Source organism: Lichenostomus cassidix, chromosome 2 (genome assembly GCF_008360975.1).
Source record: "Lichenostomus cassidix isolate B80296 chromosome 2, HeHo_3.0, whole genome shotgun sequence".
Taxonomy (NCBI): domain Eukaryota; kingdom Metazoa; phylum Chordata; class Aves; order Passeriformes; family Meliphagidae; genus Lichenostomus; species Lichenostomus cassidix.
The window spans coordinates 66,747,582-66,764,388 of NC_139482.1; the positions used below are offsets into that span (position 1 = coordinate 66,747,582).

Consider the following 16,807-nt stretch of genomic DNA (forward strand, 5'->3'; position numbering starts at 1 on the left):
CAGGGGAGGGTGAGGGCATGGCAGGGCTGTGGGAGTTGTCGCTGTCCTGCATCCATCTGCCCTGCAACACCTCTAAAGTGCTAACATGTTTTATGACGCCGTGCAAGTGAAACAAAATAGTGGCTCCTGGCTCCTCGTAACTTGTGTAAATTCCAGATGTGACAATCCTTTTACTGGCAAATGGAGCTGTTTATGCCTGTGCTCTCCTCGAGCTGAATTAGCTCCCACTAGGAAGAGCTCGCTGAAAATGTGCCTGCCTGGCTACTAAACGGCTGCATAATTGTCCCTCTGCCCTTCCCGGAGCTGCACATAAAAAGTGCAATCCAAATTCCTGGGCAAACCAGGCAGGGCCCTGGAGAGCACTTCCCACCCCCCTTCAGGAATTGAATATCATGCCTAAAGGATAATGCAGGATTAGGGCAAGGGGAAAACGACTGGCTTAAACAGATCCCAACTGCAGCGAGGCTCAGCAAAATGTGTCCTTATTCCCCACCATAACCCTCTCTCTTTCTTTTTTTTTTTTTTTTTTTTAAATACATTTTGTTATTATTGCAAGGGGAAGGAGGACAGGGCCTCCAGATTGTGAAACAGGCGGAAGAGGAACAGTGCTAGGTCCCTGGAAGCCCCCAGCCCAGGCCACCGGGCCACCCTGCCCTCTGCCACACCACAGAGCACATGGGAAACCCTTCCCGGCCCTTCCCTGCCTGGGCTCCCCCACCGCCTCCTCCTCTCCCGGAACACACAGGCACTAGTTATTAGGGATTAGGTGGAACAGATGCATGTAAGATGCTTACTGCCTTTTCCAGACACAAGGCCACTTTCCAATCAGCTCAGAGGAAACAGGGTAATTAGATGGAGTCGCGGTTGGGGAGTGGGGGGGAATTAGCCTCTTACTCAACCAGAGCCTGCAAGGCCACCTCTTCCCCCCACACTCCCTCCTTTCCCCTCCTCCCCATTCCTTTGCCCACTCTGTCATTTCAAAGCTTTTTTATTTTTTCTTTCCCTTTTCCAGGAGGCAGCTGATGCCGGCCGGCTGGATGCCAAGCAGGTCAGGCCTCTGCAGCTGAAACTGCCCGAGATTCTTAAGCGGGATGATGAATCAGCTGTGTCCTTTAGGACACATCCTCTCTTGGACATGCTGCTGGAATGTCGCGTCTCTCTGCCGTGTGCTTCCCCGTGAGAGTGTGCTCAGAGCTGCTGGCTGATGACAGTGGGTGGGTTGATGAGTTTGGGTTTAACTCTTCCTCCTCCCCCTCATAAACCAGCTTCGCCTCCTGGTGAAGTTATTGCCCCTTAAGCTGACGATAGCAGCTGTAGATGTCTCAGTGGAGGAGGGGTGCTGGGCTTTGAAGGAAATGATGCCTTGCTTGTCATTTGCCAGCCTTTAAAAGCAAACTAAGGCAGCTTTGGCTTGAGTGCCCTTCAGGCGGCAATTCTGAGTGAGGACAGGCTGGTTTTCACTGTGTCCATCCCTGCTCCCAAAAATGCCTTGACTGTTGGGGTTGCTGAGTGCTACTGCTGCAGACTGGGGGCTGCTGTTCCCAGGCTGCCCTCATGGCTGATAACTCTCCCAGCATAAGAGATTTTTCTTTTACAACTTCTTTAAAAGTTCTTGGGTGTGCTTACCCTTCAGTGCTTGCTCATCCCTGAGGAGATTTCTCTGGGTAAAGTCCTCCAAATGTAAAGGGCTGTCCCATCACTGTTATGCACAGGGCAGCTGTGACAAGGTAATGGTTATCAGTCACTGGGGAAGGTGATTAAGAAGCTGGCTATTGTATTTATTACCATCTCCTCCCACAGGCTCCTGCCTTGCTTGTTTGCCTTCTGAGGCATGACTGTACTGCTGTTTGTTGGGAGAGCACTGCTCTTTTCCGAGATGTTTTGTTTAAAAACCATCAGACTGTCCCCAGGGCATTTGAAAGGGGATGTGCTGTGTCACGAAAGACAGTGTTCTCCATGGAAGGATTTTTTCCAAGTGACAGGTCAGTTGGGCAGTAAACATGCAAAGGAGGATCACCATTACAAATGTGAGCAGAGAAGAGCTGACCTCAGCTCTGAGGCAAAGAAACCAGAGAGTGTCTGGACTTCCCCAAATGCAGGTGCTGCTCCTCACTGGTGGTGCCTTTTTGCACATCATGTAGATAATTTTCTGAGATTGATATTAACCTCTTTTCTTAAGCATGCACAAGCACCGAATGTTGAAATCCACTTGAGGGCTGGATGGAAAATTTCTGACTATGGTTTTTGGTCAGGAAATGCTGGTTCAGCAAGAGGAAAAAGATGTCAACCTCAACTGTAAAAAAATGATCAGAAAGCAGGAGAAAAAATATGATACCATTGAAGATACTCTCCTGGGGGCTTTTAGGAGCAGTGAGGTTTATTTTTCAGTGCCCTGTTTTTATTGTTCATTGACATGTGGGATAGACACTGCCAGAGCAGAGGCTGCACCATCTTTTTCCCTGTGGTTTTTTCTCAGTGTGTGCTAGGTAACAGCTTCTGCATACCCAAACACATCCTTCCCAGTGTCTACCTGCTATAACACAGGTGGTAACGGTGAAGGTGTAGAGGGAGGAACTCTTTCTGATGTAGTATCTTCCTTAAGGGAGAGAAAAGTGGATCTGTCTTGGAGGTGGATTATCTCCTTCACTGACACCCTGCACTCCTGGCCATGTGGGTTAACTGATGACCTAGTAAAATCATTGGCTCCCCTCGGGTCTTGACATACTCATAATTTATGTAGCTGCAGCTCCTTGGGTCTGGTAATTCTAAAAATGGCATTCTTCCTGAGCACTCAAGTCTTTATAGGAGTACAAAATTAAATATGCAGGGCAGAAACAAGACATGGAAGGATAATCCTGTGTTGCATGGGAAGTGTGTGTAATTTTGGTCACTGCTCTGCATTTTTTTATGTCTGCCAAATACATGAGATTGACAAGTAAATAGACAAAAATATATATGTTGAAGCAAAAAAAAAAGCTAAGAAAAACAGTATTTTAGTACAGTTCTTAAAACAGCCAACCAAATAAATCTCCCCAAATACACAGCTTTGCTACTCAGCATGGCTGTTTGGTTCAGAACCTTCCCAATTAGCTTTATAAACATACCAAAGTGCTATGCATGTTTTAGAGTAAATCACCTAAATAGATTATTACCGTTGGATAGCAATTAAAATGATTGAGTAGTCTAATCTATGTCCTGGTGTAGTGCCAAGTATCAGAGCTCTGATTTATGCATTTCCCTCTCCTCCCCATGCTGCTTCTGAAACGGGACAGCGTGGGAAGCCTGGCAGCGCATGGGACAGAACTTCTCTCAGCAGTATCAGGCCACTTGTTCCTTGAATTCCCTTCCAGGAAGTGGGATTGTGAGAGGAGAAGAGACTTGGCTCTTCCCATCCCTGCTGATGAATGGGGCCAGGCTTTCTTTGGACTGCAAGTGAATTCACTGGGCCAGATGCTCAGGCCCAGCCCCAGGCTGCTTGTTGCTAGGAAGGGAAGGTAGAAGATTCCTGAGGTTGGTTTTTGGGTTTGGTGGTTTTTTTGTATTTTGTGTTATGGTGAAGCTCCTGTCTCAGCAGTGATGCTTGTATTTTATTTTCCTTTTAATGCTGCCCCCTAAGGCAGAGGATACAAGAGGGGTGCATCATTTTTGTGACAACAAGGATGCATCCTTTGCAATTGTGACTCGCTTTGGCTGGGATGTGGGATGTTGTGGCCGGCCTGCTGTGTTCTCTGTCTTTCTCTGGGACAGCTGAAGTGAGTACCGCAGTGACAGATAGAACCAACATATTTCAGAGTTTAATAAAAGTTTTGTAGCTGTTTTTTATTTCCAGGACAGGAACCGCCTACATGTGTCCCTATCTCTCATTGCAGTAGTAACCTTGTAGCTTGTCTTGAAAACCAGCTCATCAGCTTTCCCCCAGGCACTCCTCTGCTTTTCCCCTCCTTACAGTTTCTCCAGGCCATGCTGCCCACTTAGCATTTCCCTGAACTACAAGGGACAGACTGAGCGTCTGGGAATGTGTGCACAAATCAGATGACCCGAAACAGCCTGTATATTTTTCCCCCGTTACTGGATCACGCAGGTGTTCTTGCTTTGAATCTCCCTCTTTGTTACCTACCGGGGCATTTGTGGCTGGAAGCGTGTTGGGACAGGGGCAGTTTGACACAAACATGCACAGCACAGAGGAACAGTCTGACCTCCTCTCAGGCTCCATGCGCTGCTGCTCTAACGACAACGGTGATTTTTCATGTTGGAAGAAGGAAGTAACTGTTTGCATTAAGCCACGTACTAAGTAAGAGCTGGATTTTTGGGGACCTTTAGCCTGTTTGTTTTCCCCTCTGAGTGAGTGACTCGCCTCTAAGCAGGACACTTTGCAGCCCCGAGTCTATGTCAACCCTGCCGAGGTCTGGCATTTGTCAGTCACTCAGAAGATGGGAGCTCAAGTGAGAGGTTTTCCCAGTTGCCAAACATTGTTCCTGCTATGGGAGGCTTTTGGTCCCAACCTCAGAGAAGCTGTCAGTCTGTCTGGCAATGCTTCTGCCAGCCCAGGGGTGAAAAAGGAAAGAGAAGGTTGTCCGAGAGTGTGGCCAGATAACGCCTGGATTTCACCACCACGTGAAGTGGCTGTTTAGCAGCTTGTGCATGCAAACACTGTCGAAAACCGAAGGGGCATTGGAGAAGAGGAAGAAACATTTTGTTTCTGCTCTCCTCCGCCTGTTTTTGTCATGCTGATGTTCTCCTCCTGCCCTGCTCCTCAGCTATTTGGCAGAATCGCTGCCATTGCAAATGTACGTGACTAATCTGTTACTTGAGGAAACGATTCACAGGCATGAATGACCCAGGCGGTCAGGGAGCTGACGGGATCCTAAGCTGGGAAAAGTGTTTTGGGGTTTGGTGGTTGTTTTTCAAACTTTTTTCCCCGAGAGGGCTGCTCCCTTTGTTAACCGACAGGAGAGAGATACCCATCTGAGTGCTAGATGGATGGATAGGGTCCGTGTTAAGGAGGTGGCCACACTCTTCCCAGCCCCAGGGGCAGATGTGCTGCACCAGGACTGCACGTCCCCCTTGCTCCCCAGCCACGTGGATGCCGTTCCCTTGCGGTGGCACCGTGCCATCAGCCACGGCGTGCTCGCCGAGGTGCAGAGACTCTGCAAGGTCTGGGTGTGAGATTAGGGCAGATCCTTACTCGTTTGTCTCCCAACCAGCTCAGGCAGACACCCGAGGCCGTGGGACCGGAATGCTCTGACCTGAATACAGCCAGGCACTGTCCCTTCAAGCCCGGTTCTTGCCTCCCTCCACCATTTTGCTTTGCTCTGTTTCAGCTGTGCATCCTTAAGTGATTCAGGGGCTCCGGGCCAAGGGGCTCTTTGCCCCGCTAGGCTGATCCTGAAGAGAAGGGCTGATGTGCCAGGAGGTCTGGGAGGCGAATGTCATTTCATCACTGAACTCCCGGGAGAGGTAGAGGGATCCAGCATGGGAACAACGGGGGTGGGGGGTGGGGGGCAGGGGTTAATGAGGAGAAATGGGATAAATTAAAGAAGGGAAGACGTAGGCCAAGTATTTGGAGAAAACATATGTTTAAATGCTGTCAAGCCAAGAATTATTTTCTCGAAAAAAAAAAAGTAAATTCCAGAGAATGACTAGATTATTGGACACAGCTCCTAACTAGGTACCTTGAAAATGTGTTGAATCAGGCTGTTGGTGTGAATTACTAGCCCAGCCCTGGAAAATATCCCCTAGGGAGCACCAACTTTCCTGGATTTTCACTGATCTTAATGCCAAAGTGAAATCTCCTGAGGCAAAGGGACATTAACTAACTTACAGTGCCATCTAGCCCCATCTAAGACATAAGACGTTTATGAGTGGTTGCTAATTTTGTTCCTGTAACCGGGAGGCTGAGTCACTTCAGCTCTAACCCACCTCCTAGGTCATGTGCTTGTGGATATAAGTGTGCCTTGGAGTACATCCGTGCATGCACTGGGATGTATTTTTAAAATCCCATCCATGAGCCATAGACGTAAATGCCTGACTGGGAGCCATCCCAGCTGGATAAATCCTATGTGTTTTCATGACCACTCGAGGCAGGGAAGGCAGCTCAGTGTTGCTTAGGCCTGTCTGTCACTTCCCATTGATAAGACCTTGCTTTGGATGGCTCAGGGATTTGCCAGCTTGCAAGTGCTTGAGCTGGGAGTGTTGGGTGCTGGGTGCTTGCTGCAGGCTATTTGTAGGGATTTCTCCCCAGAGCAGTGTTTGTAACAGCTCCCAATGCTCAGAGCACTGGTTTGCTCTTTCTGAGGGGAAAAATAAAGGCAAATATGAGGGCAACAGTGCTGCTGCTACTGCTCATCTTGTGACGCACGGTGGGGGCAGAGGGTCGTGGCTCCAGCTCCTGCTGCCCACACTGTGCTGTGACTGCATCCCTGAACCTTTCACTGCCCCCACCACAGACACATCCTCCCCTGAGAGATGGGGACATGGGGTGAACTCTGACAACCCATCAAATGCCACAAAGTGGAAAAAGATGCCATGGGCTCCCTGGTACAAGGGTTCAAGGCTCCCTGAAGTCTGTGAGAGTCCTGGAATTGCTGTGTTAGCTCTTTGGGCCTCTATTTTTGCCTTCTTGGGTTCCAGAGGGATTTAGGGGGTGCTGCTGAGGCCCATGGGTTTGCAAGTCTGCAAAGCTGGTGCCAGCCTTTTTTTCTGCCTTGCAAAAGACTAATGCAGGGAAGCTGGCCAGACTGCCAAAGGTAGCGAAGTAACCTTTTTCTGTGGAGGAAAACCCCCATTACCCTAACCAGGCTTGGATTATCAGTGTTTTTTCTCACTTTCTCCTTAATGTTTCTTTTTTTTTTCAGCTTGTGTGCTTGCAGTAATGTCCGTAGCCAGACATATGCTCATGGCCTGGAATGAAGTCGACTGCAATTACATCCTAAGGGAGTCACTCAACGGGGGTTTTGTGGAGGCAGGATGCAGGCTCTGGTGGAGCTGCACATGTGCTCTTAGACCTCCAACTGCACTCACTCTGCCTTCAGCTTTGTGGGAATGAGGAGCAGAAGGCTCAGAAATACAGCCAGTCTGGTGCACATCTGGAGGCAGTAATTGGAGGCAAAGTGTGCACCTTCTGTTCTCGATCGAATGAGGTGTTTTCTTGCATTAGTGATTTCAGTGCATCAGCACCAAAATTCCTCCTTTTAAACACACTTGCTCCCCATCCTCCATACTCTGTGCTGGTCTGAACCTTCTCTAGCATAAAGGTGTTGGGAACTGGGTTGCAGGGTCAGGCCTCTTTCCCTAAAGGCTCCTTGTGCCTTACTTCCTTTATCTCCAAGACCAGCAAGAAGCACATGCTGTGGCAACATAATCATTTAATCCAGGCTGGTGAAACCTGTTCTCCAGATGAACAACTGACAGATCGTTTGCTCTAAAGCTCTGCATATGAATGCAATGTTTGTTGGGGTGGCTGGATGCCGGTGCCAGTTTTCCACTCCTGTTTCCAGCAAAGCCAAGCAGTGCCCTGACCATGAATCTGCTTCCAGCTCCTTCCTCTGCTCCCTGCCACATGCTTGCTGCAGCCACATTGATGCTGGGGCTCTCCCTCCCTGGCTGCTGGTGTGGATGCAGTAGGAGCACAGATTCCTGGCAGGCCAACACAGCCCTCAGAGGAGCACAGCAGGCCTGTGGCGCCCAGGATAGGAACGTGTTTGCCCGGGGAGGCAGGTGATACCTGAAAGGGTGCAGCCAAAACTAACAAAGGTGTGTTCAGAGATAGATACAGTTTGATCTTTAGCCCCTGATACAAACCTTGCCTTGGCTGGGGAAGCTGCTCTGCCAAACCCTCTTGTAAGGGTGTAACAGCCTGGCGGATTGCTGGCGATTCCAGCAGTGGGTTGGAGCAGGGACGTGTGTTTGTGCCTCCTTTGCAACTCCTGTGAGTTAGCAGGGGCAAGTGAGCAGTGCACCCCCTGTTTTAGGCCTCTGAAGTCGTCAGGTCTGAATGTCAGATGTGAGGAGATGGTGTTCTCATAGTCTCATGTGTCATCATAGAATTACAGAATGGTTTGGGCTGGAAGGGACCTTAAAGATCATTGAGTTCCACCCCCCTGCCATGGGCAGGGACACCTTCCACTAGACTGGGTTACTCAGAGCCCTGTCCAACCCGGCCTTGAACACTTCCAGGATGGGGCATGCACTGCTTGTCTAAACATCCTGTTCCAGTGTCTCACCATGCTCACAGTAAAGAATTTGTTCCTAGTATCTAATCTAAATCTACTTTCAGTTAAAAGGCATTGCCTCTTGTCTCATCACTACCTGCCCTTGTCAAAAGAGCAGAGCCAGTGGTTCGCTGCACAGTGTGCAAATGCATGTGCTCATGCAGGTTTTCTGAGTGCCCAGCACAAAAAATCTGTCCTCTCCTAAATGGTAGAGGTACTTCTGGTGAGCAGCCTGTCCTGCTCTGCTGCGGCTCTTGTTTGCTGCTTCTCTGGTTTCAGGTTCCATCCCTTCCAGATTTTGTAATGCAAGCAGCAGCTGACACTCTCACAGCCCAGCTGATGGCTTGGTGGTGGCATGAAACCAGGGAGACCATTCTGGTGTGCAGTGCTGGCAGCCACTGCTCTGACAAACAGCATTAGAAACTTACCAGGTGAATATGCAATGGCATTGCATATATATTCTTTATTTTTGGCTTAAGGAACAAGCTGAGAGGCCTGAAACTTTACCAGGGCCAGCTTATGCCTCTTGAATTGCCTGATCTTCTTGCACTGCCACTGAGGATGGAGAGCTAAAAGAAGCTGGTTGCATTCAGATTGCAATATAGACTCCTTTAAAATGCCTTTTTTGAGAAGAGCGTGTGTTAAATATTTTTGGGGCCAGCACTGTGAGGTTGGCTCAGCCTCCAGAAACACTTTCCAAAGCTTGCTGTCCAGAACAGTGTGCTCTAAAAATGCATTGCATCCCCCTGCACTAGCTGGTGTGACCTACTGTGGCTGTACAACAGGGTTTTTCCTTTCAGCTCGGGTGAGATCCATATTGAGATCTGCATTTGTTGCACACTGCAACAGCTTCTTTTTCTTCCTTGCTTCCTGTTAGGCACCTCCAGTGCCTGTCTCCGTGTTAGATGAGAGCCTGTGGGGCGCAGGGAGTGCAGGTCTGGGCCGTGTATCACCCTGTCACCAGGACCAAGCTGGGAGAGGTCAGTACATGTGAACAGCTCGGAGCAATGCGTGCTGTGCTCGGGGGGGATGGGAGGTTTGAAACCATCACTGGTATTTTATCTTCAGTTTTGCATGGCTCGGGTTTGTCAGCAAAACACCACAGTCCTGAAATTTCAAGCCTGAGGCGGAGCGGGGAAGAACATCCTAGAGCTCCTGGGTTTCTGTCTAGGGCTTTGGACACAGCTTCAGTCAAAGATTCCCCCTTCCTGAAAGGAGAGAGATGTCAAAGTGTAATGTTTACATCAGTTATGTGAAGTCCACTTAGACCTATTCAACCCCCTGCTTCTGCATCATTTTTTTTGGCAAGCATTAACTAACAAGGAAGGGAGTATATCTTGCTTGAAGTTATTTTTCTTCCCGCTCCTGTGTCCCACCCCCAGGCGCCCCATGGCAGGTGCTACAGAGGCGAAAACCAGAGCTCCTGCAGAGACAGATTAGCAGCACACAAAATGATCTCTCTCCTCCTTGTGCACCCCAGAGCCCGGAAACTCCCCCATCTCTCCAGCCTTGCAGCCCAGCTGTCCCAAACCCCAGACAGCAGGGATGGATAACAGCAGGCTGCTCCCTGCACTGCAGCCCAGGCGATGGAGGAGATAATGGGAATGATTTCTTGGTACAAGTACAAGCATGAATCCTCTGAAGAAATATTAAGTCTAGTTGCGGTGGAAAAAAAAAAAGAAAAAGAAAGCAAATGCACACACGTGCACACACACAGCCTCGACCTCATGTAACGTTGGAGGGTTTGGTTGTGTCTGACTTCTTCTCTCAGCTGCTGGTCCTTGAACTCCTCCCAACGTGGCTCCACCACTGGAGAAACAGCTGGCGTGCTGAGGTGCACTGCAGGGCTGCCAGCTCTCCTCACTGTAGATCAAGCCTTGCACTGTGTTAGTGGGGGATTTCCTTGAAGCCTCCATGCATCTCTGCCAGAGCGCTCAGATTGTGTGAGAATTGTGCCTTTTAATGGAAGAAAAAGGGGCGGGGGGTGGAAACTAATTAAGAAAAAATGTTTCTAGCACTCAGGATTGGGTAGGAAAATTAACAAATAGGAAATGAGTGTGACCTACAGTGAGTAAAATAATAATCTTTTTGCCCCGAGCAGGGCTGTATGAACTGTTTGGATGACATGTGGTGGAGGAGGGGTGTGGAAGAAAATGGAGCCCTGCTTAGTGCTGCAGGCCTTTTGCCACTATAACAGAAAGAATAAAAACTTATTTTACCATTCTGGATGCTAACTCATGACAGGCAATGTCTTTAGCTATGGCGAATGAAGCCCAGTGAAGGGTCCATCACAGATTAACTCCTAAGCCTTAGGGTGTTCTGCTAAGTGAGGTGCCAGACCAGTCGGTGGAAATCTTGTTCTTGAATTATTATTCCTTTTGAATGTTAGACCCTACCTGCAAAGATGAAGTGTTTCCTGGCCTCACTTTTCAGTACTGCTATTCTTTCCATCCTCTATTGCTTCACAGTGGGTACAGAGATATGAGCTTTCAATACCTGCAAGTTTCCATCTGGTTTGTTAGCAGCACTCCTCATGAAGGGGATTATGAAAAGTTGGAGATGGTACAGGTAAGCATCCAAAGAGTAATCCTGGCTTCCACAATGAGGCAGTGTGTTTTGTGTGGTTAGAGCAGCAGGAACAGGACTCATGAGTGACAGAGCAAAAAATCAGTGATTGCTGTTTGGCAGGAGATACTTAAACTTTGTCAAGCTAGGCAAGTATCTCCATTGTGGTCTCTGACTCACAATTCAAATATGCTGGGAACATTTGAGGGGGCTGGGTCAGTTCTTTAAGCAGTGGGAAAACAAGGCTTTAATGCATCACGGCATAACTTTGGGTCTGTGCTCTACTGTTCTGCTTTTCTTTGAGGAAACTGGTGTGGCTGGCGGTGGGGAGAGGGAGGTGTTGTGAAACCACACACACACACACACACTCACATGTGATTTTAATCCCTCCTAACAGGGTTTCAGACTCATTTGACTGTGGTGGCTGAGCTGAACCACTTCTGACTTGCCCTCCTGAAGGTGAACAGAGGACGAGGCTGTGCACTGGGGCTGGTGACAACTCAGTTTCCACCTCTGCTGCAGCAGCGTGGCTGAGGTATGCAATGCAGAGGAGCTCGTGGAGGGGCTCACCAGCCCCTTCCAGCTATTCAGTACCTCGCTGTGGGCACAAGAGTGTCCCAAAGTGGCTGGTTAAACCAGGCTTGCAGCTCTGGTGTGTGGTCATTGTGGTGGCAGAAAGCAGCCGGGCTGTTCTGGTGAATCAGGCTGCGAGGGTAGGAAGGCTTGCCAGCAGCCCGGCTCTGCTGCTTCCTTCCACTGCCGCAGATAACGCCGCACAGCCTCCCGGGGAGGGAGGTGCATTTATGCCCTTACCAAAGGTGTTTTCTGTTGATATGGTGTGTTCCTGCACACGGAGGGGAAGGCAGATATGGCCAGACATCCTCTCCCAGATCCTGTTGTGTGGGTGAGAGTGGCTGCTGGCAGTGGGGTTGCTTCTTCGTGCTCCTCCGGCTGGAGGTAAGCACCCATTTGGGGATGCTTCCCGGAAAATACAATTGTAAATTGAGCAGATGCTTTCAGTCCATGGCTTTGCACCTTCTGCTCCTGGGAGGGGCTGGAAGGAGAACCGGGAAATGGTGCTGGAGAAGTATGGCCAAAAATGGTCAAGACCAGGTAAAGAGCAGCCATATGGCAGACGAGCTGCTGGCTCCAAAATTAAGCCAAGTGCTTGGGATGCAAGAGGTTTGGCTGTGCTCAGCTGAGAGCCCGACTTCCTGTGTGTTCCTCCCTGCTATGATTCTGACCAGAAATTCCATTTTTGACCTGAAAAATCTTCCAGATGAAAATTTAATTATAAAAGTGATGTATTCCCACAAGAAACTTCAGTGTCAGCAAATAAGCATTTTTCTGAAAAACTGTTTTATTCACACACACACAAAAACCTGGCTCCCACTGGTTCCATGCTAGAGCATTACCCTGGTAAAAACTCTGTTGATTTGTTTAATAAAAATGATTATGGTTTACAATTAGCCTCCACTAGGCATACAAGTTTCAAAGAATTGACACTGGTCCTGAAGTCCTCTCGCACAGGATAAATTTTCTTGGCAAGTTATTAAAACATGACCTATGCTATATCTGTGATTTATGAAAGGTTTCTGGCAGTGGAGAAGTGGGATGAATCAATTGTGGGAGTGTTGACCCAGATAACACGATTTTCTTTCCTTTTGTGCAACAAATTACTTGCTTTCTGCAGAGCAAAGGTGCAAGCATTTTCCTCCAGATGATGTGATTGTAACATGGACTTTGTAAATATTTTTCTTATGCAAAGGTCTGTTGTTATTGGTTCCATATTCACTTGGGATCTTTGCATGCAGAGGATGGCTTTTGGCTTGGGAAGAGGAACTTCTCTGAGGCTGGACCATTTCCCCTCACACTCCTGAGTCTCTCCAGGATTCCGTGTAATGCTCAGAAAGGCTGCTAGGGGCAAGGTGCTTTTCCGTGTGTAACAGAAAACTCTGCAAGCTCATTAATAAAGGCCAAATAAAATAAAGCTTGGAAAGTCAACATGTTCGAGAAGATACACTGTTTTGGGAAACAAGGGGATGGGAGGTGTGTATTTTTGTGAACAAAAGAAGTCCAAACTGTAAACCATAATATATCTGTTAGCTCATTAATGCAGCTGATGCTGACTAATTCCAGGGGTGTTCCTGCTGCCCAGCAGCAAAAGTGCAAATAAGTGGACAGCTGTGATTTAGTGCCAAATATTTGAACATATCGTGACAATTCAGGCCACCCACACTCTTAAGTAAATACAACTTCTGGAGAATCATTTCAAACTGGGCTGAAGTGCAGAGCAGCCACTTTCATGTGCATCTCAGCCAAATGGCCCTCAAGTATTAGGGGCCAAACTTCGCCTTCTGTTACACCCTGGGAGCCCCCATTCACTCCACAGAGTTTGCACTGTGTAGCTGAGGGGCAGAGCTGACTCGTGATGCTAATCTGACTTTTTCTAGCTCAGTAAGTACAATTTCACATGTAAATGTGAATGTGGAACAGATCTGGACTCGATTAGCTCCTGAATCCTTGACAAAAAGCCATAATTGTTTATCCAGATGATGTTTCTTTCTTTTTCTTTTATTTTCTCTACACTTTAAACCCAAGGTTTTAATGAGTTTGTAAAACAAATACGTAAGTGTAGATTACAGTGGTATGAAAGGTGTGAGGAAAGCCCTTCCCTTCTCCTCAGCAGGGCTAAATGATCACTTGGTGCACACTTCAGCTGTGCTATCCAGAGCCTTGGGCAGGGGTGGCTGCGGATCTGAAGGTGGGAGGGAGGGTATTTCCAAGACAACACTTAGCCTGGGGCTCCCATTACAGATGTGAGGGACCTGTGATATATATCTTTTCTTTTTCCTGGTAGACAGTGAAATTTGTGCTAGTGGCAATATCTGGGGCACAGGCTTGTTGGGGGAGCAGAAAAGTAAGGGAATATGGAAAAAAAAATTGTATTTATCAGGGTAATCTAGTTTAGGAGCACAAGTACTAAAACATTTTAATCACAGTCATACGGCTGTGTGTCACTGCAGGGCAGAATTAAGGCTATTTGTATGCCTTGGTAGCACACTGCCACACTTCAACAAGTTTGAATTTATTTTAAGCATAACTTTAACTCTGAATTCCCTGGGTTTGTAATGTCTGGTCTGGAAATAAACGCAACCTCTTTATATTGTACTTTACTCTTAAAATAGGCTTTCTACTTTAGCTCCGTTTCTGTTGGCTTGGCAAGAGCATGGGCTGTCATTTCCTGCCCTGCTGGGTTTGCTGTTTAAATGGAGAGGGCGGTGTATCCGAATAAAGGAACACAGCAGTAAAACCTGGGATGGGAGATGGATGGCACTCCCAGGGCAGCTGTGCCACAGCCCAGTTATTGCTTTAACTGCCCATGCCTGACTATCTCCTGCATGAGTGTGTGGCTACCTTTGGCACGGAGATGCTTTCCTTGAGGGTTGAAGAAGCTCAGAAAGAATCACAGTTTCAAATTTGGTTTCATGCTGTGGAAGTGACATTGTGATGTCAGCTCCCAGTAAGGCCACTGGACTTTGTGGGATGATGCTCAGCTCACACATGGGTGCCTGTGAGCTTGACTCACAGCTTTGGAGCTGCATGCTGTAGCTCTTCATGTGCCACGATGGAGAGGCTCCACTTAGCCAGGCTGGGCACAGCTGGCCCAGCAGTGTGCTCAGGGATGGGGTACGGGGATAGTTCCCTGCAGGAGAAGTGACTCTGTTTGCCTCCCTGCAGGGGAAATTTCCTCCTCTTCCTCCTGTGATGGGGACGGCTGGTGGCTTGAGGAGCTCTGAGGAGGGACTCCGTACTGTTTTTAACATGGGTTTCTTTGGACAAGGCTACTTCTTGATAGGAGAGAAACAGCATCATTCCTGGAGGTTCTCTGCCTTGGCTTCTGCCTGCAACCTCCTTCCCCCCCTCCCAAGCCATCCTGCTGGGCTTCTTGCCTTGCAACACATTCAGAGACACAGTGCATACATATGTCCCCCCTCTCTTCCTTGCTCTCCTGTGCAAGCTCCCTCACTCTCTCCCTCATTTCCCTCCCAATACACCCATGCCCTACCCCCTGACTAAAGCAAAATTTCCTTTTTTTGGCAGCTGGCCTTCCCAGGGGCCCAGACTAACAGAAGCCTGAGCCCTGACTGCCTGTGCCTTGGCCAGAGCAGAGCAACTCTTTGCTGAGAGATAATGTTGCCTTAAAGGAGAAGGGATTTTTTATTTTCCTATCTCTTTCCCTGTCGTGCTCACCCATTTGTTTCTCGGCCCCCATGGGGAGAGCGATGCTTGTGCCTGGGACCTGCTGCCTCCCAGTCACCTCTGGGAGTTCCCCTCTTCCCGCACAATCTTCCTGGCTGTGGAGTTCATCTCTGAGCCAGGCCTCCCATAATTAATGAAAGCCTTGCTCTTGACTCTCTGCGAGCTCTGGATAAGGCCTTTCCAGGACTTGCAGCTTTCCTCCAGCTCAGCCCTTGCAAGCCAAGTGATGAAGCTTCCAGGGCTTCTCCCGCGGGATGGCTCTAGTGCATGCATCTCACTGTCAGGAAGCTTTTCCTGACACTCAGCCTAAATTTTCCCCTTTTCAAATGTCATCCTGGCACTCCTACTTAGCATGCACTTTCTGTGCGTCTCACTCCCTCCTAGCAGGCTGTGCTTTTCCCTCTCCACTGCCTGGGCTCTTTCTGGTGCTTGCTGGCTGTCACCCACTTTTCTCGCACCCGCCTCAGCTTGGCCAGTCCAAGCACATTATCTTACAGCTCATTTCCCTTTATAAATCAAACCTCCCAGGCATTTTCCTCTTTTTATTTTTTCTTTTTTTGGTCTTTCTCTCCTTTTCCCTTCTCCCCACCACACAGGAGGGATTTTTGGGTGTGTGCCCCATGGTTCAGAACATTTTTCTCTCCCCTTCTGCTGCCAAGGTTTTTTGTGTAAAGTGCTGACATTTCTTTGTTGCTGTGGGCAGCTCTCTCTCAGAGTAATGAACAGCTGGGAATGGGTAAATGCACAACCAGAGGTCCTGGGAGCAGCCCAGACAGGTGCCCCTCAACCTGTGCTGTGCTTGTGCAGATTCTCTCGTACAGACTGAACTCCCAAAGTTGCCTTCCTCTGTGTGGAGTCACGATCACCTTCCCCTGTTTGGACTCTTCCCATGGATTTTGTGGATCTGAGGGTACTAACTCTGCTGAGTTAGGTTTGTGTGGGCAATGACCTTGAGTTCAGGGAGGACTGGAAATGAAGAGGGGCAGGCTCTGCCTCATGATGTGCACACATGAAATGGCTCCATGTGTCTCATTTCTTTATCAAGCCAGCCTGAATGTGCTTCCTGATGAAGAATAAAGCAGCACCAGAATGGAAAAGAGTTAAGAGACTGGTTGCTTTTCCTTCTGTGTTCAACTTCTTTTCTACATGACATGGGTTTTGTTCAGGATCAGGACTTGGGGCGAAGGGCTGAGCTGCTCTCCCACTTGCACTGCTACCGGCGTTAAGTTCTTGCTTTGCTGTAGCCAGAAAATGAAGATTTCTCCATGCAAAGTGATGAACACAACCATGGACGTTGCCATGACAGCTCCGAGAAGAAATTGGGACAGCCCTGCAGCGCATGGAGGGGAGCAGTCATGGCTGCCTGGTGGTCACCTACAAGCCCACAAGGGCAAATGTGTTCCAGAGTTCATTATTGGGCTGACTGCACTGGTTCTGTGTTTTCTGGGAGGAAACCAAAGAGTTTCAAACTTGGTTACCATTTTAAAATTAGTGTGGCTAAAATGGTTGGTTGGAACCCACACCACTGCCATGGCAACAGATACATACACTTTTTTTTGGAACATGAAATGAGAGCAATTTTACTTGTGCATAAGAAACTCCTCAGAGGAGAAGATGCTGAGTAACTAGAATTAGGAATTACATATTGAGGGGCCTGGAAATATCAGGCCAGCAGAGTTGAATACAGGATCAAGTTAAAAAGAAAGTCAAGGATAAATGGTGAGGCTGAGAAAGTGCTTTGGCCAGTGAATTTCCTTAAATAATAGTGT

General features: G+C 48.4%; 1 long non-coding RNA gene across 1 annotated transcript in view; it reads left to right on the forward strand.

The window, feature by feature from the left end:
- The window catches only part of LOC146441549 (uncharacterized), a 51,170-nt gene extending 37,224 nt beyond the window's left edge, over nucleotides 1-13,946 (forward strand). Inside the window, exons 11-15 of the long non-coding RNA XR_014849957.1 lie at nucleotides 1,013-1,214; nucleotides 6,855-7,104; nucleotides 9,088-9,190; nucleotides 10,679-10,778; nucleotides 11,173-13,946. This is a non-coding gene — a long non-coding RNA (uncharacterized LOC146441549). The remainder of the gene's footprint in view (nucleotides 1-1,012; nucleotides 1,215-6,854; nucleotides 7,105-9,087; nucleotides 9,191-10,678; nucleotides 10,779-11,172) is intronic.
- Nucleotides 13,947-16,807: the final 2,861 nt, after the last annotated feature.